A 19,147-nucleotide genomic window follows, 5' to 3' on the forward strand; every position below is an offset into this window, starting at 1 on the left:
GATTATAAAGCTACTGGCCCAGTAAAAATTTACTGGCCTAGCTTTTTCAATATTTTCTCCTGCAAAATTAAGCAATTGACAACCAAGTAAATCCCATCTTTTTGGTTTAGCCAAGTAGTATTGGCAGCCCACATAATTGCAGCCATATTGTAACAGTTGCTGAGGATGCCCTCAATATTTTTTTTTAATTCTGTTTTTTATACGATTGTAATGTACTTTTGTAAACTAACCTACCATGCAAAATTCAAGACTTTAGGTGTTGCAGTTTTGTCAAAATGGAAGATTCTTTGCTTTGATCACCTCAGTTGTTCGGCTCAAAATTAAAAGGACATATATCTGACAGTAAAAGCTAACATTTTATAGAAAAGAAATACTAATATATTTTCATGGAATTGTTACAAAATGGCTTTAACAAGAAAACAAATTTTTATGTGTTGGGTCACTCAGGGTAGTCAACACATTCCTATAAAATTACAAAAACTGGTCAACACAAATTTAGCATTCCCTTGGATATCAAATTCACCTCTTCTAGTCTACAAAGATTTTCTGGAGAGCCATGCTAGATTTGGGGTTCCTGGAGGTAACCCCTACTGTCTAGCGGGACCACATTTCTATAAAAACATACCCCTAGCAAGATTTCTATAACAAACATACCCTAACAAAATTTCTACAATAATTTCTGCTATAAATAAATAAAATAAATGTCGGTATTTATATAGCGCCTTACCACAGATCACGGAGTGTGCAAAGCGCTGTAATTTCGCTGCCACTGTAAATCATCACAATCAGATTGCATCAACTAGGCATTGGGGAGCTGCACAGATAAATGGTGGATGTTACAATCTAAGTGCGGATAGGTTTGCGCTATTCCTTCTGCACAATGGTGGATGTTACAATCTAAGTGCGGATAGGTTTGCGCTATTCCGCTGCACAAATTCCATTGGGTGAAGGAAGTTTTGATAACCAAACAAATATCACCAATTTTTTGAAAGACGAGGAAACCGGGATCCCGGAGAAAACCTGCGAGAGCGAGCATGGAATCGGAATAAACCAAGTGCACATGAGTCCTTGGGCCACACCGGAGCTTGAACCCGGGACCTAAGTGGTGCAAAGCGAGGGAACTACCGCTGCGCTAACTCCCCCATGCTATATAGTTCCATTTAAAAAAATAGCCTTATTTGACCTCAGATATCCGACTTCAAAAACTTGGGAGCACATATATACATCCTAGTTTCATGAGAATCCAATATTTCACCCCTTATGACTTTAAAGGGGCAAGGTTTGATTTTTTATGTTATGTTTTCTATCATACATGATAATGATGCCTACCATTAAAACGATGTTTCCAAACAAGCAAAAATATGTATACCAATGCACCATACATACTTCAACCACAATCCACCATATTTTTGTTCACATCATCTAAACAAAACATATCTCAGATGTTCAATTTTACTGGGGTAATGAGAAAAGTATGATCTTTCTTCTAATACCATCTGAATAAGAAAAATGGGGAATTAGTCCTGTGACTGCCCCTTCCCTCTGATCGTGAAATATACTCCTCAAAAGAATTAAAGCATCAGATGCATATCAGCGCATTTTTGAAAACATTGGATATGATGATATTATTATTGATAATTGTGCTTGATCTTTCATTACATCACTTGTTCCCTAAGCTGCATACAAAATTCACTGATTACAAATTTCTGCCATCACCCACATCGTGAAGGGAGGGAGGAAAATGGAGGCAAAATTTCTATTTTGAAGCCATTTTTCAAACGTCCACCAACGCCAAGGTCAAGTCACACATTGGGGGTGGAGAAAGTCATTAATGTAACCGTGCACAAAAGATGACCACCCAGCCTCCTCCTCATTTCTCTGAGGGTAGGGGTATTAATTGTGATCATTAAATGGTACAGAACATAGAGTATTCATTTATGCATTATGTTGCACTATAAGGGAGCTCAATTATGACCCCTACCCTCAGACATGTGAGGAGGGGCCGGGGGATTATCTTTTGTGTGGTTACCTTAATGACTTTCCCCACCGAGTCAGATTTGGATCGCATACACTAACTTGCCTCAATTTAAGTGAATTCCAGTATCACACAATAAATGGTCACCCATACCCAGTATCCCACTTCACCCGATCCACTGTGATCATTATTGCATTACCTTGCATCACCCACAAACCCTTTGCTCAGTAAAAATGAATTTAAAATATGGTATATGTTATATGACTTCAAATGAACTTGCAAATGACCTATAAAAGTGTTGACATATATGGTAGTACACTAGACAGCAAGTTGCATGCATTTTGTATCTACAGTAGACAGCAAGCTGTATGTATTGCTATCTACAGCAGACAGCAAGTTGTATACAGTAGACAGCAAGTTATATACATTGCTATCTACAGTAAACAGCCAATTCTATGCATTGCTATCTCCAGTAAACAGTTGGTTGTATACATTGCTATCTTCAGTAGACAGTAGTTTGTATGTATAGTCCAACCTCTCTTATCCGGATCTCTTTTATATGGATCTATCTGTTATCTGGCTGTGAAATCTTCACAGGAAAACATGTTTTTGATGATTTTTGAATGACATCTATGTTGCATAGAGCACTCTAAAGCCATCTTTTAGTGTTTATTAGTTTCCTCCATGTTAAAACAATCTTTTGTTGTCACAATTTCAGTACTTGGGACAGTCAATGCAGAATTACATGCAATTCACTTATCCAGATTTTCACTTATCCGGACAGTGCTTGGAATAAAAGAGGTTGGAATGTATTGCTATCTACAGTAGGTTGTGTACATTGTTATCTTCAGTAGACAGTAGGTTGTATACATTGCTATCTACAGTAGACAACAAGTTGTATACATTGCTATCTACAGTAGACAGTAGGTTGTATGCATTGCTATCTACAGTAGTATTGATATATACAGTAGACAGCAAGTTGTATACATTGCTATCAACAGCAGACAGTAGGTTGCATGCATTAATATCAACAGTAGACAGTAAATTGTATATATTGCTATCTATAGTAGACACGCTTAGAGGGCAGGTTGTCTACATTGATATCTCCAGTAGACAGCAAGTTGTATACACTACTATCTTTGAGTAGACAGTAGGTTGTATGCATTGCTATCTACAGTAGACTGTAAATTGTATGTATTGCTATTTACAGTAGACAGTAGGTTGTATACATTGCTATCTTCAGTAGCTAGTAGGTTGTATACATTGCTATCTACAGTAGACAACAAGTTGTATTGATATCTACAGTAGACAGTAAGTTGTGTACATTGCTATCTACAGTAGACAGCAAGTTGTATACATTGATATCAACAGTAGACAGTGGGTTGTATGCATTACTATCTACAGTAGACAGTAAATTGTATATATTGCTATCTATAGTAGACAGTAGGTTATGTACATTGCTATCTTCAGTTGACAGTAGGTTGTATACATTGCTATCTTCTGTAGACAGAAGGTTGTATACATTGTTATATACTTCATTAATATATTCTTGTTCATTGATTGGTTAAAAGCGGATCACATGACCAAAAATAGTTCTACCATCAGTACTGCTATCCGTAAATAGTACCTCTAAGCCATAAATAGTATTTTTAATGTCCCGGATGAGCCGTAAATAGTACCTCCAAGCCGTAAATAGTACTTTTGACCATGTCTTCCACGTGCGGCGCATTCGATGCGACGGAACAGTTCACGCATACGCTTGAAACTGCCATAGCGTCATTTCGCGCTGCTGTAATTGGTTAGCCCGATTTTAGGCTATTCGATTTTTTGAAGGGTAGGTTGTGCTTAAATTGGTCGTGCTGTTCACTCAAGATAGAAGCGGGAGAGTCAAAACGTCAAATGATTTTCTTTTAACAAATCAATGAACAAAGAACATATTAATGAAGTATATAAAACAAATATATACTGCCTTTATTGAAGTTCTGGTTAAAACTATGGTCCCTCGTTGAGATCAATTAATACTATTTTCCTTCGGGCTGCGCCCTCAGGAAAATAGTACTATTGATCTCACCTCGGGCCCATAGTTTTAACCAGAACTTCTCATGGCAGTATATATTTGTATACTATCTACAGTAGACAGTAGGTTGTATACAATGCTATATACAGTAGACCAACACTAGATCTACAGTAGACAGTAAATTGTATGTATTGCTATCTATAGTAGACAGTAGGTTGCACACATTGCTATCTTCAGTACACAGCAAGTTGTATACATTGCTATCTTCAGTAGACAGTAAGCTGTATGCATTGCTATCTTCAGTAGACAGTAAGTTGTATGCATTGCTATCTACAGTAGACAGCAGTTTCTATGCATTGCTATCTATAGTAGGCAGTAAGTTGTATGCAGTAGACAGCAAGTTGTATGTATTGCTATATACAGGAGACAGCAAGTCGTATGCATTCATATCTACAGTAGGCAGTAAGTTGTATGCATTGCTATCTACAGTAGACAGTAAGTTGTCTGTATTGCTATCTACAGTTGACAGTAAGTTGTATACATTGCTATCTACAGTAGACAGTAAGTTGTATACAGTATACATCAATTTGTATGCATTGCTATCTACAGTAGACAACAAGTTGTATGTATTGCTATCTATAGTAGACAATAGGTTATGTACATTGCTATCTTCAGTAGACAGTAGGTTGTATACATTGCTATCTTTAGTAGACAGTAAGTTGTATACAGTAGACATCAATTTGTATGCATTGCTATCTACAGTAGACAATAAATTGTATGTATTGCTATCTATAGTAGACAGCAGGTTGTGTACATTGATATCTCCAGTAGACAGCCAGTTGTATACACTACTATCTTCAGTAGACAGTAGGTTGTATGCATTGCTATCTACAGTAGACTGTAAATTGTATGTATTGCTATTTACAGTAGACAGTAGGTTGTATACATTGTTATCTTCAGTAGCCAGTAGGTTGTATACATTGCTATCTACAGTAGACAACAAGTTGTATTGATATCTACAGTAGACAGTAAGTTGTGTACATTGCTATCTACAGTAGACAGCAAGTTGTATACATTGCTATCAACAGTAGACAGTGGGTTGTATGCATTACTATCTACAGTAGACAGTAAATTGTATATATTGCTATCTATAGTAGACAGTAGGTTATGTACATTGCTATCTTCAGTTGACAGTAGGTTGCATACATTGCTATCTTCTGTAGACAGAAGGTTGTATACATTGCTATCTACAGTAGACAGTAGGTTGTATACAATGCTATATACAGTAGACCAACACTAGATCTACAGTAGACAGTAAATTGTATGTATTGCTATCTATAGTAGACAGTAGGTTGCATACATTGCTATCTTCAGTAGACAGTAGATTGTATACATCGCTATCTACAGTACCCAGCAAGTTGTATACATTGTTATCTTCAGTAGACAGTAAATTGTATGTATTGCTATCTACAGTAGACAGTAGGTTATGTACATTGCTATCTTCAGTAGACAGTAGGTTGCATACATTGCTATCTTCAGTAGACAGTAGGATATATACAATGCTATACAGTAGACAGCAAGTTGTATACATTGCTATCTTCAGTAGACAGTAGATTGTATACATTGCTATCTACAGTACACAGCAAGTTGTATACATTGCTATCTTCAGTAGACAGTAGATTGTATACATTGCTATCTACAGTACACAGCAAGTTGTATACATTGTTATCTTCAGTAGACAGTAAGTTGTATGCATTGCTATCTACAGTAGACAGCAAGTTGTATGCATTGGTATCTACAGTAGACAGTAGGTTGTATACATTGCTATCTTCAGTAGACAGTTGTATACGTTGCACAATAAGTTGTATACAGTAGACATCAATTTGTATGCATTGCTATCTACAGTAGACAGCAAGTTGTCTGTACTGCTATCTACAGTAGAGAGTAAGTTGTATACAGTAGACAGCAAGAAGTATGCATTGCTGTCTTCAGTACACAGAAAGTTGTATGCATTGTTATCTACAGTAGACTGCAGGTTCTATGCATTGCTATCCACAGTAGACAGTAAGTTGAATAAAGCAGACAGCAAGTTGTATGCATTGCTATCTTCAGTAGACAGCAAGTTGTATGCATTGGTATCTACAGTAGACAGTAAGTTCAAGTTGTATGCATTGCAAGTTGTAGCAGCGGTTATTCCCTCACCTTGCACCACTAAGGTCCTGGTTCAAGCTCCTGCGCACCTCAAGGACTCATGTGCACTTGGTTTATCCCGATTCCATGCTTGCTCTCGTAGGTTTTCACCAGGATCTCTGGTTTCCTCCTGCTTTCAAAATCGGTGATTAGTTGCTTGGTTATCAAAAACTTCCTTCACCCAATGGAATTTTGGGAGCTGCATAGATAATTGGTGGATGTTACAGTTCAAGTGCGGATAGGTTTGCGCCAAGTTCAGCTGCAACCAGCCTAATTGATGCGATCTGATTGTGATGATTAACCATGGCAGCGAACTTACAGCGCTTTGATCCCTCTGAGATCTGGGAAAAGAGGCTATATAAAACACCAGAATTTATTTTATTTATTTATTGCTATCTACAGCACATGTTGTATGCATTGCTATCTATAGTAGACAGTAAGTTGCATGCATTGCTATCTACAGTAGACAGTAAGTTGTATGCATTGCTATCTACAGTAGACAGTAAGTTGTATGCATTGCTATCTACAGTAGACAGTATTAAAAGTAATGCATTGCTATCAATAGTACAGGTTGTATGATTTGCTCTCTTCAGTAGGCAGTAAGTTGTATGCTTTGTATGCATGTATATATATGCATAACCTGAAGTTCCAAGAATACAAAGAAAATACTGTTTACTGCTCTCAATTATGTCCTGCTGATTCTAGTATATAAGACTTGGAAATGTCTATTCAGGCATCGTCATCATGACCGTGACTCCATGAACGTGTACTGTACCTGTTGCCGACACAAAGTCAGGGTGCTTGTGATGCGATGTAATATCTTTTAGTTAAGCAGCAAATGTTGCTTTGCTGGTGGTTCTCGGCACCCCAATGGCGATCCCCATATATGCGTCAAATTTTGTGATTTACGGCAGGTTTTTTTCATGCTCCATAGCATGCAAGTCCATGTTTCACAGTTAGGACCTTTTCACAGCAACACATCCAACCACATAATGAATGCCTCAGCATTCCTGTCCTTCCATTTGTGTTACTGATTCTTCTCCACTGTAGAGAATAAAAGACGAAACTGAGTGAATGTAACTGAACAAATGCCAATGGTCTAATTGGAATACACATCAAATGTATGCATTATTTAATTGCATGCTTGTAATATCTCTTAGTTAAGCAGTCAAATTTTTTTATATGGATTTTAAATATTGTTTTGTGAATGTGTGTCTCTGAAGCGTTAATAACCGTAAAATACTATAAAAAACGTTGGTGGGCAGAAAACAGTATCTAACATGAGTGTTACAGAAAGCATGACTAGACTAAAAATGCACCCTCTCCCCAATGATAACAATATCCTACAAGGTCCAAATTTACAAATATGACCACTTTTTCATGTTAAACTGGGTTGACAAACATCTTTCAATTTACCTCTCTCCATTTCCCATTTGAACTTCATTGGGATCAGTAGCAGATGTTGTAGAACCACTATTATCATCAGTGCTGGGATATACCAATCCAGATCCAGATTCATGATCAATGCTCTCAAAAGGCTTACTGTAATAAAAAGAATTTATTCAATCTTATTTTGTTCATCAATTGTTACCTATTTTCTTTAGATATTTTGCTTTAAAAGACAAAAATTGATGATTCCTTATGTTTCCTTATCCCATACAGTAACCTCCATCCAATTAAGTCTTGTTTCTTATAAATACTGTCTTGTTCCTAATAAATACCCCATCAGCTCTAAAATACCCCCCATATTTTTTTCCCTGAAAAAGTTACCGAAATGCAAATATTTACATGCCATGTCATGAGAACAAGCTTAAAACTGGCATTTGCCGCATACAATGTATTTGATAATGCTAAATTACATGGACAAAACTTCAATTTCCATCCAGTCCATTGCCAAATTATAGTAGAATCACATTCTTGCATAAATGATGTAGTATTTACCGATGACTTGCTGCTTGTCAACTCTTGTTGTAGACACCATCATCTTGGATTCGAACTGGAAGTAGGTTGTATTTCTTGTTTTTAAAGCTTTTTTCCATTGGAAATTTGGCTCTTCATTATTTGCCCTCTCCTTTGTCTTTACCAACTGGCTACAATTCCTCATTCAATCCAAGTAGGCAGTCACAGCTGCAAGAAGAAAAAGGAACACTCGTTGTTGACGATTTAAAAAAATTGGGACAGCATATCCAAAATAGGTCATCCAAAGATATAAATAGTGAGCACCCTATATTATATAGTGCAGCTATGCCCAGGTTTGATATAAAATTGATTATTTGAGCCCATATTTATTGGTCGAGCCGAGTTTTAGAATATTGACGAGACGTAGTCGAATCTAATATTTTAAAATTAAAACTCATAACGAGATCAATAATATTGGGCGTAAAGCATCCAATTTTATCATTATTTTGTGTTTGATACAATATTTTCACACACTTGATAATGATTACAATTGGATTTGAATATTATTTTATTTTTCAGCCTATTTTACAAGTTGACATCCTTAGGCTGAAGAGCAGGCAACCACAGGATTCCTCCATACATATGCATATGTGACAAGTACAGCTATCTATTCTGCTTGAATCATGTCTTCCTCATACCTTAACACATGCCTTCATCATACCCTACTGGCTTTCTTCAGGGGAAATATAACTATTATATATGTATAATTTACTGAAGCTACTGATTTCACAACCACAAAGTTCTCAATATCATTTGATTTGTTTCACCTTACAATTTGGTATACTTTGTTCAGCTGGTAATAGTCAAGACTTATAACATTGTGGATTGATATAGAATAGCATGATGTACATACAGCACCAACACAAAGTGCACTATGTATTGCATGCGCTAAACACACAACATTACAAAAACAAATAATTCCTGCCTACTACAAGAGGGGTGCACATTGGTAAATAGTCTCCATTGGCATTCTGTACAAACAGGGTCCGGGAAAAATAATTTTCTTGACATGAGAGCGACTCAGCTCTTTAAAACTTACACTTTCTGCAAGCTGAAGGTCAGATAAAGACAGCTTGTGCAGAGGAAACAGAGAGTCCAGTGACTTTTTGCAGGATATTGCCGACTAGATCGCCCTATATGCCATACAGCTTACATAAGATTGAAAATAGCATGGTGTTTCTCATTTCTGAAATGTCACACATTTTGAAAGCTTAGCCAAATCTTCATAAAAAGTCAGATCATGCTCATTTTTCATAGACAATCTAATTCCTAGGCCTAAATGAGGATTAAATATGATTCAGGGCCTAATAGTTGGGTTTTCAGCCTTTTCTAATGCATTGCCGTACTTTAAGTTCCATGGCATTTTCCCTCGTTTGAAACACAATGATTTATCATACAAGGGTATCATAGATTCCTCTTAATAATGGTTTTCACTCTTAGGTGTGCTGTCACAGTACTAAATTGTGTGTGCTACCTACACTCTTACAGCGCTTATAGGTAAAAGGGCGATAGCACTTGCCATGTAAGCACTCTCAAGCTCTCTGATATCACTACCAAATGAGGTAAAACCAAAATAAGTCAAACAAAGATAGCCTACCTCCTTTCACTCTGCCTGGAAGAACATTAGTATTTTCAACCTCCACATGTAGGCATATATATTAATTTTTCATCTTGTGAACAACTTCCACACACAGTCATCCACTCATATCAGCACCATGAAGCTATTCTTATCCATGTCCAGGTTAAGAGAAATAACATCTCTAATTGGAAAGAGTCAACTTCCTAGGGCAGATAAAAACAAAACACCATTTCATTTTGTCAAAATAAGAAAAATACAAATGCAATATATCATAGAATTTCTTAACCTCAACAAAGTACAAACATTGCCACACAAATACACAATGTGTCCCAATAAAAAATAAAATGATGCTTTATTTTGTACTCTAAAAGTCAATATTAAAATCACACAATTAAAAAAAAAATATGTAGCACAATTTGTTCCGAAATTTGTTTGAATTTGGTTTAGTGGTTAATAGAAAGAAATGGATTTATGATTATGTTAAGAGGGTACTACATCCCTGCACAATTTTGTGCCTATTTTTTGCATTTTCTCATAAATTATAGTGCATTGGTGACAAGTAAGATATGTATATTATAGGGGCAAGGACTACAACTACTGCACTGGAAATTTTATTTCAGTACAGACAACATTTGTGGGGTTACAGTCAAAAATGAGGGAAAACCAATATTTGATCAATAAATCAATAACTACTTGCCTTGAGTTGCTGAATTTTCAGTGCACTAGTTGTAGTCTTTGCCCATATAAAATACATATCTTACTTGTCACCAATGCGATATAATTTTTTTGAGAAAATGCAAAAATAGGCACAAAATTGGCCAGGGTGTAAATACCCCTTAATGCAGTTTTTTCCAAGAAGGTCCTTATGCCATTCATACATGTATGTGTTCATTCTCAATTGAGTTATTTGCAGGGGCGTAAAGCAAGCGGGTGGATAGGGTGGACAAAGTCCATGGGCCCTGAGGGTTCAGGGGCCCCAAGTAATAGCAAAAATAAAGAGGGTTAGGGCTGATAAAGCAGATGTTAAAAGGGACCCGCACTGCTCCTTGTCCATGCATGAGCCCTGAAGCACTTGCTACGCCCCTGGTTATTCGATGTAAATATTTATTTCTCATGAATATCTGGTATGCAACCAGATATGCCACTTCCCCTAGTCATCCAATACGCATCATCATTTTTATGGGGGGTAGTAGTTTTTAGGCTGAATACTGAAAAATGCTATAGATATTCCATAGAATCTTCACTTACCTCCTGTTTCACCTCCATAATGATAACATCTGCCCATTAAATTTTGGAAAATGGACCATAACACTTTCCTTCATCATGAGGACCACATCAATTGTTCCTATGTACAATGATGTAGGCACTAACACCCCTTCAACATAACACTGTGGTGACAATTCTGTCTCTGTAAATTAAGAATCAAGGTACAGAAGTTATATATCAAACATATTGCAGTTTTTAAAATATGACATGTTGCACAGCAACAAAATTCTTTAAATCCATGATATTTGATCTCAAGAACAGAAATGGTAAGTTTTACATTAAAAAGTATATCTCATGCAGACTTTTGGAGTTTGTCCAATTTGTATGTCTTGCTATGTAAAGTATATTGATATTGACAAGATGGCGGACAGTACAACACTGCACTAAGAGGTAGCGCTCATCTGCCGAGCCATTATGACTCGCTTCATGCTTTTCTAACACTATAATTTGACTATCACACAAACGGAAGTATCTTACATCACTCTGATACTATTGGTATGTCAGTTATAACTATAAATCTCCTGTAATTTGATAAACTCGAACTGTGACTTGTACGTTTTGCCCGCCGTGTTCAATTCTACTATACACTCACGTGTGTTACTGTAGCTCCATTGAGTTTGTGTGGGCGCTCTTGGACGATTGCTCACTAATTTTAACTGTGCTGATACGCCACGTTGATTACCAGATTCACGCTTCGGTGGTATTCATTTGCTCTTCGGCTGATTATAAACTTACGCTGATCTCATAATGGATGAAACAACTCAGTTACTCAAATTGATGAGGACTGACATGACAAAAAACTTTAATAGTCTATCTCAACAGATATCGGACTTAAAAACTGAACTTACTGGAATTAGAGCAGAAATTTTTGATCTAAGATCCAGCATCGAGCACGTTGATAGTGAAGTTACAGACCTTCGCGAAGACACAATTCCTGCTCTTCGTGATGAATTGAAGAAAGACATACAGTTACTGAAAGACCAGCGTTTGGAGACAGAACTGTATAGCAAGAAAGCCAACCTGTTATTCTATGGAATTGAAAAGCCAGATGACATGGATGAGGATTGTGAACAAACTATCCGGAACTTTCTGCATGAAGAACTTCACCACAAGGAAGCGAAAAGTATGTTGTTTGTTAACACGCACCGCCTACCAACTAGATCTACAAATGATAAACCTAAACCCATCATTGTTAAGTTTGTTCAAATGAAGGACCGTGATTCTGTGTTGAAGCTAGCTCCAAATCTATCAACTTCAAAGAAGAAGTTTGGTATCTCTCAGCATCTACCAAAGGAAATGCAGTCTAAACGCCAAAACCTGCTACCCATCAAGAGTCAAGCTAAAGCTGCTGGAAGAAAAGCGTACATCAAGACCAAAGGTACTGACGTCATACTCTACATAGATGGGAAGGTGTACGATCCAATCTTCGCACCATTTGATCCTACAAAGTAACTTTTCAAATTGATCCTTGCTTAGCTTAATCCAGGAGCACTTTTATATTGCTAAAAACATTTGGTACCTCCTTGAGCTATAAAGCATGCATGCTCATGTTGTTATTTTTTATGTCATCTATATCATTTTCATGAACTTTGAACTGTTGAAATATGAAGTATGAACTATGACCTATAAACATGAATGATATTTTTCAGTCATAACAAAAAGTTTGTGCATCACGATGCCTCTCTGAGTATAGCTGCACGTGATTGTTTATACCATTCAAACTGTCTCATCAAAATTGAGGTGTTTCTTTCCCCTTTGTTATTTCATCAGACCCTTCCCAACTTCTGCTTCTGTTTAATAAGTATTTATTTATTCAAACTTCCTTTTTATTGCATTGAAAAATATTCTTTTTTTCTTAAAATTAATGGCCCGGCCCAACCCTGGTGTTAGATGCATCTGTCTTGCCATGTACTATGGCACGCCAAATTGGCCCATATTCATCTTTGTTTATACTATATGTGTATAAATGTTTTATATGTTACTTCATGTTGTATGTTGGCAATTGGATTTATTGTATTGGTTACTAAGGTATACTTAAATGATGCTTACTGCTTATGTTATGACACTATTTGTATGTTTACTACAATGATTAATGTGATTCCTCAGGTTGAATTTAATTATGTTAAATAACTGCAACTCCTGTCACAAAACCATTCTACCCCGTCAGCCTAATATTTTCTGTTGCCTATGTAATTCATTTTACCATACTAGATGTGTTTATACAGACACAAGGGATCACGATGACTGGTTTTGTTTCAATTGTACAGGTGATTTATTTCCATTTAACCATTACGTAGACGATGATGAATTTAGGTTCTCGTTATATTATCATGGTAATTCTATCGATTATAATCGTTTGATGGGTATGAGATTGAATCCATTTTTGTTCGAAGAAAATCTCCACACAACTGATGATTCTAGACATCTAAATGATTATAATGTCACAGCTTCATGTAAATATGTTATTGATAACAATGATTTGACTGGATTATGTAATGATGACTTTTCTGTTCTACATCTTAACTCTCGCAGTTTTAACAAAAATTTTGATAGCATACATAATTTTATTTCAAGTTTCAATCATGCATTCAGTATAATAACCTTATCTGAAACTTGGTTTTATGAAGATAACTCTAATGTAATTGATATTGAAAATTATATTCTTTTAAGTGCCCCTCGAAAAGAAAGGAGGAGTGGTGGAACGGCTATTTATGTCCACAACTCACTTTCTTACCGTATCAGAGATGATTTGAAACTTTGTACAAATGACATTGATTTACCCCATTCAGAATCTGTTTTTATTGAAATTCTAAGTCCCACCACCAAGAATACAATTATTGGTTCAATTTATCGTGCACACAGAACTGATGTTAATTTATTTATTACCGATCTTGATCATAGCCTCAACACTATTTCTGCTGAAAACAAAAATTGTTATATTTCCGGCGATTTTAATTTAGATCTACTAAAACACAGTGAAAATGATATTATTGATAATTTTCTGGAAACATTCCATAATAATAGTATGTATTCATTGATTGATAGACCTACCAGAGTGACACCTACTACTGCAACTTTGATTGATAATATTTTTACGAATGTTCTTGACCATCAAATCAAATCTGGTGTGTGTGTAGTAGGTCTTACTGACCATTTTCCAATCTTTCAATATACAAAATCAATGCCACTTCGATTTATTCAACCACACATCGGCACTACTCGCACTTATAACCAAAGTTCAATTGAACATTTTTATAATCATTTGAAATTGATTGATTGGAAGTTTGTCACTGATATGACATCTGCTGATGGTTCGTACGAAGCATTTATTAGTAAATTCCTTCATATTTATAACATTCATTTTCCTGTTAAGGCACGCGGTACTAGAAATTCACGTAACCGGCATATACCACGTAAACCATGGATCACATCTTTAATTCTCAAATCAATTCACAGAAAAGAAAAGCTCTATAGGAAATATATTGGTCATCCTTCATCAAGCAATAAAAATACTTATATTCCTTACCGCAACAAACTTACTTCCCTTATAAGAGCCGCAAAAAAGAATTATTATGCAAACAAACTCGAAAATTGTAAACATAACACTAAACTTATTTGGAATACCCTAAATGATATTCTCGGTCGCAAAAAAAAACACCCTCTACCGTCATTTTTCTTCGATGATAACGCTCACCATGCGCAAATTATAGATCAAAACATAATAGCTAATAAATTCAATTCTTATTTTGCAAATGTAGGTCCTAACCTAGCCCACAAAATCCAAACTGATGCTAATTTTCATACTTTTCTGCGCAATATTAATTCCCCAAATAATTCTCTGTTTTACTCCAACTGACCCCGAGGAAATGATAGATATCTGCCGTTCATTCAAATCAGGTAGAAGTAGTGGCTTTGATGAAATACAACCCGATATTGTTAAATCCGTCCGCACAATCATAGCTTCTCCTCTTGCTCATATAATTAATTTATCATTAACCACCGGCATTGTCCCAAATCAGTTAAAAATGGCCAAAGTCATTCCTATTTTCAAGAACGATGACCGGCACAAATTTGGTAATTATAGGCCAATATCCGTCCTCCCTGTTTTTTCGAAAATTCTTGAGCGAGTTGTGCACAATAGATTATATGGTTTTATTTCAAGTCTCAATATTTTGCATCAATCTCAATTTGGTTTTCGCCCAAATCATTCTTCTTTTATGGCTATTATGGATGCATACAACAAAATTGTCACTGACTTAGATAACAATCAGCATAGTGTTGGGATCTTCCTGGACCTCTCGAAGGCATTTGACACGCTAAACCATGACATTCTTTTATCTAAACTAACTCACTACGGTGTACGTGGCGTTGCCTTCGAGTGGTTCAGGAACTACCTCATGAATAGGCCACAGTATGTTTCGTTTAATAACGTTAAATCATCATTAATTCATCCCACTTGCGGAGTTCCTCAAGGTTCAATTTTAGGTCCTTTACTTTTCATCTTATATTTGAATGATATTGTTTACTCCTCAAAGTTTTTCAAATTTATAATTTTCGCAGATGACACTAATCTCCTGGCTTCCCATAAAGACTTCACCTATCTTATCAACACAATAAATCAAGAATTATGTAACATTTCCAACTGGCTTAAAGCAAATAAATTATCACTCAATATAAATAAAACTAAGTACATTATTTTTAAAAACAGATTTAGCAATCGAATGTATCACAATTCAGCCATATATGTTGACAATGTATCAATTTCAAAGGTTTCTTCTATTAAATTCCTTGGTATCACACTGGATGAGTCCTTTACTTGGAACCACCACACAACATATATAACTAATATTGTGTCCAAATATTCTGGTATTTTATTTCGGCTCAAACATGTCTTACCTTTAAAAACATTGTTTGCATTATATATAAGTTTGGTCTTGCCACACATTAACTATTGTAATATTATTTGGGCTGATCAAAATAACTGTAACTTAAACAAAATTCACATTAAGCAAAAGCGAATAATTCGATTGTGTTCGAATTCTCACTTTCTTGCCCACACTCCGCCCCTTTTTGCTTCATTCAATAGTCTCACAGTGTATGATATCCACAAATTGCAGAAAGCAATTTTCATGTATAAATTTTATAATGATCTTCTACCAGATATTTTTGCAAATTATTTTATTAAAGCTAGTACGATCCATACACATAATACTAGATCATCTGATATGTATAGAGCACATCATTTTAAAAATGATTTAGCCCGTAACACTGTTAGACGACAAGGTCCTATACTATGGAATAATGTTAGTTTAAATACCAAAAATTCACTTACTCTGATAAGTTTCAAAAATAAGTACAAATGTGAGTTATTATCTCGTTATGAATAATTTTGTTAGTTTGTATAATCATGTAATTGCATAATTATTATTAATATGTATTATAATAAGTAATCTTAAACCATTGCCAACACTGTCTGTCTCACGTGTCCTGTCCGGTCTTTGTCTGCACATAATTATGTCTGATACGTCTTCTGATTGTGTTTCGTCCTAAATGTTTAACTTATTGTAAAGGGTGGCCAAAATTGTTCGAGCCCTGCTCTGTTTGGTCTCCTACCATATGATTTTGCTATACTTATGTAAAAGTTATTGAATGGTGAAATAAAACTAAACTAAAGTAGACAGCAAGCAGGGAGGTAAATAAGGATAATTTACTGGGTGGGCAATTTAATTTATTTTTGCCCTCAAATTAGGGACAATAATTTACTGGGTGGGCAGCGATAATTAATTTCATAAAGGCCTTTGGATTTTCGGAAATGTAGACCTGGTTTTGCGTGGAAGTTGGCTTTGATGTAAAAAGTGGACTTTACCCTCTCCATAAGGCCAAGAAAGAAATTGTTTCCTTGCCCTCAAATGAATTTTAACAATTGGGTCGGTCGGTCGGGATATCTTCTTTTTTTTTATTACTAGCAAACTCTACTGTTTGTATTAATCAAGGCTCAAAATATGAAAAATCAGACAATTTTGGTTTCAAAATGAATCAACTAACATTACAAAGAACTAAAATGTTGAACACAAGCTCTAAAATACATTTTTTTCATCTTCAGAATGCAAAAATTTTCTTTTGTACAGTAAATAGAAAAACAAACCCTTTTTTTCTGATTTCCAAAATTAGGATCGGTCGGTTGTTGAGGGCAAGCAAGCATATTTTTTTTTTGTTGGCCTAAATGCATCTTATTAGCATATGTTGCAACATTCAAGACAAATTGTATATCATATTATATTTCACTTTGGACATTTAAAATCTTACACTAAATTTTCACTCACCATTACACCTAGGCAGGAAAAAGCAGTAAAGTTAGATTCAAAGTTTCAAATAATTATAATGTTCCAAGTCTATTAAAAACACACCTTATTCAAGAATATTCAAATTTATGGGCTCATAAGCATGATAAGAATCTTTTCAGGTTTTGTGTGAAATTGCTCAAAATTATATTAATTTTGGCTTCTTATATACCATTTTGTACTGTGTGATCATTAGTACTCGAAGATGTAAACATGGTAAATGAATAAATTGGCAAATGTTAAGAAAAGATACATTTACTGTCATCACTTTCAAAATGAACGTTGGTACTAGTTTTTGATTATTATTATGGTGTCCAATTTGTTGTGGGCAAAATAATTTACTGGGTGGGCACTTTTGGGCAATGGGCAAGTTGAATTTACTGGGTGGGCAAAATAATTTACTGGGTGGGCATTTGCCCACCCAGTTAACATGTTATTTACCTCCCTGACAGCAAGTTGTTTGTTATTTTGCTACATGTATCTTTGGTAGACAACATATTAGCTCATATTCTATACTTGATTTTTTTTTACACAGGAAGTTCTAGATGCCTTGCTACATGTATCGGCAATCTACAGGCAACTTGTCTACTGAAGCAAGCAAGCACAGATTTTGTTGCATACAACTTGCAATCAACTGCAAAGACAGCAAGGTATACAACTTACTGTCTACTGAAGATAGCAAGGCATACAAACTGAAGATAGCAAAGCATACACATTGCTGTTTGCTGAAGATAGTAAGGTGTACAACTTAATTGCTTACCGGTACCAGCTTGCTGTCTTCTGACTATTTACAAACATATAACATGTTAGCTACTAAAAATAAAAACTTAATAAAAAAAAATAAAAAAATTTGTTGTATACTGTAGATAGCAAGGGCAGGCATACAACTTGCCATCTACTGATAATAGCAATGCATACATCTTGTTGTATACATACTGTAGATAGCAAGAGTAGGCATACAACTTGGCATAGTATCTACTCATAATAACAAAGCATACCTCTTGTTTTCAACAACTCTTCCTGTACCTTTGTACAGAAGCCAAGCGTTATTAATCCGTGATGAATCCACACTTTTCCAGTACCGTATACACCAGGTTAGCGTGTGACGTGTTACGTGTGAGTGCATAAAATTCATCATTTTGGAACTTATGTGTAAACACTTTCGTAATGTTCATTGTTATGAAAGTAGCAGCTAACTTTACCACTTTTAGTTTTATTGCTGATATCAATATCAACAGAGAAATCACTGATCATCTTGTAAGGTTGAGTGGCAATGACAAACGGATATTCGAATGGGAAGAATCATGTGAATTAGACGATATTTAGCTTGTTTTTTCGCCGTTGTTTCACCGTTGTTTATGACCGATTAACAACTCATGAGTAAACCACGCGAGACGACGTGGACACATCGTTGTTAATCGGTGATGAACAACGATGAAACATGATTGAATCCCTAACTCTACTGTAAGAAGCAAGACATACACTGTACAACTTGCTGTCTACTGAAGAGTGAAGATAGTAAGGTATACAAGTTGCTGTCTATTGAAGATAGCAAGGTGTACAACTTGCTATCTATTGTAGATAGCAAGGCATACCAGCTTCCTGTCTACTGAAGAAAGAAAGCATATCATGTGTTGCCTACTGAAGATATGTATGTAGCACAGCATATAACTTGCTGTCTACTGTAGATGGCTTAGCATGATAGCAATTCTACTGTACAATGTAGGTAGTAAGACATGTCTACTGAAGATAGCAATTCCAAAAAAGATGACAGTTTGATCATGGTACCATAATATACATAAGGACCAGTGATTACAATG

General features: G+C 35.6%; 1 long non-coding RNA gene across 1 annotated transcript; it reads right to left on the bottom strand.

Annotated features, from left to right (window-relative positions):
* Positions 1-7,142: 7,142 nt before the first annotated feature.
* LOC140141207 (uncharacterized) lies at positions 7,143-11,000 on the bottom strand. The gene is made up of 5 exons (XR_011857377.1): positions 10,969-11,000; positions 9,739-9,923; positions 8,124-8,309; positions 7,599-7,724; positions 7,143-7,226 (listed from the first exon to the last, which is right to left on the bottom strand). It is a non-coding gene; the product is annotated as an uncharacterized lncRNA (long non-coding RNA).
* Between the last annotated feature and the right edge of the window lie 8,147 nt (positions 11,001-19,147).

The sequence above is a fragment of the Amphiura filiformis genome, chromosome 19, assembly GCF_039555335.1.
Source record: "Amphiura filiformis chromosome 19, Afil_fr2py, whole genome shotgun sequence".
Lineage (NCBI taxonomy): Eukaryota > Metazoa > Echinodermata > Ophiuroidea > Amphilepidida > Amphiuridae > Amphiura > Amphiura filiformis.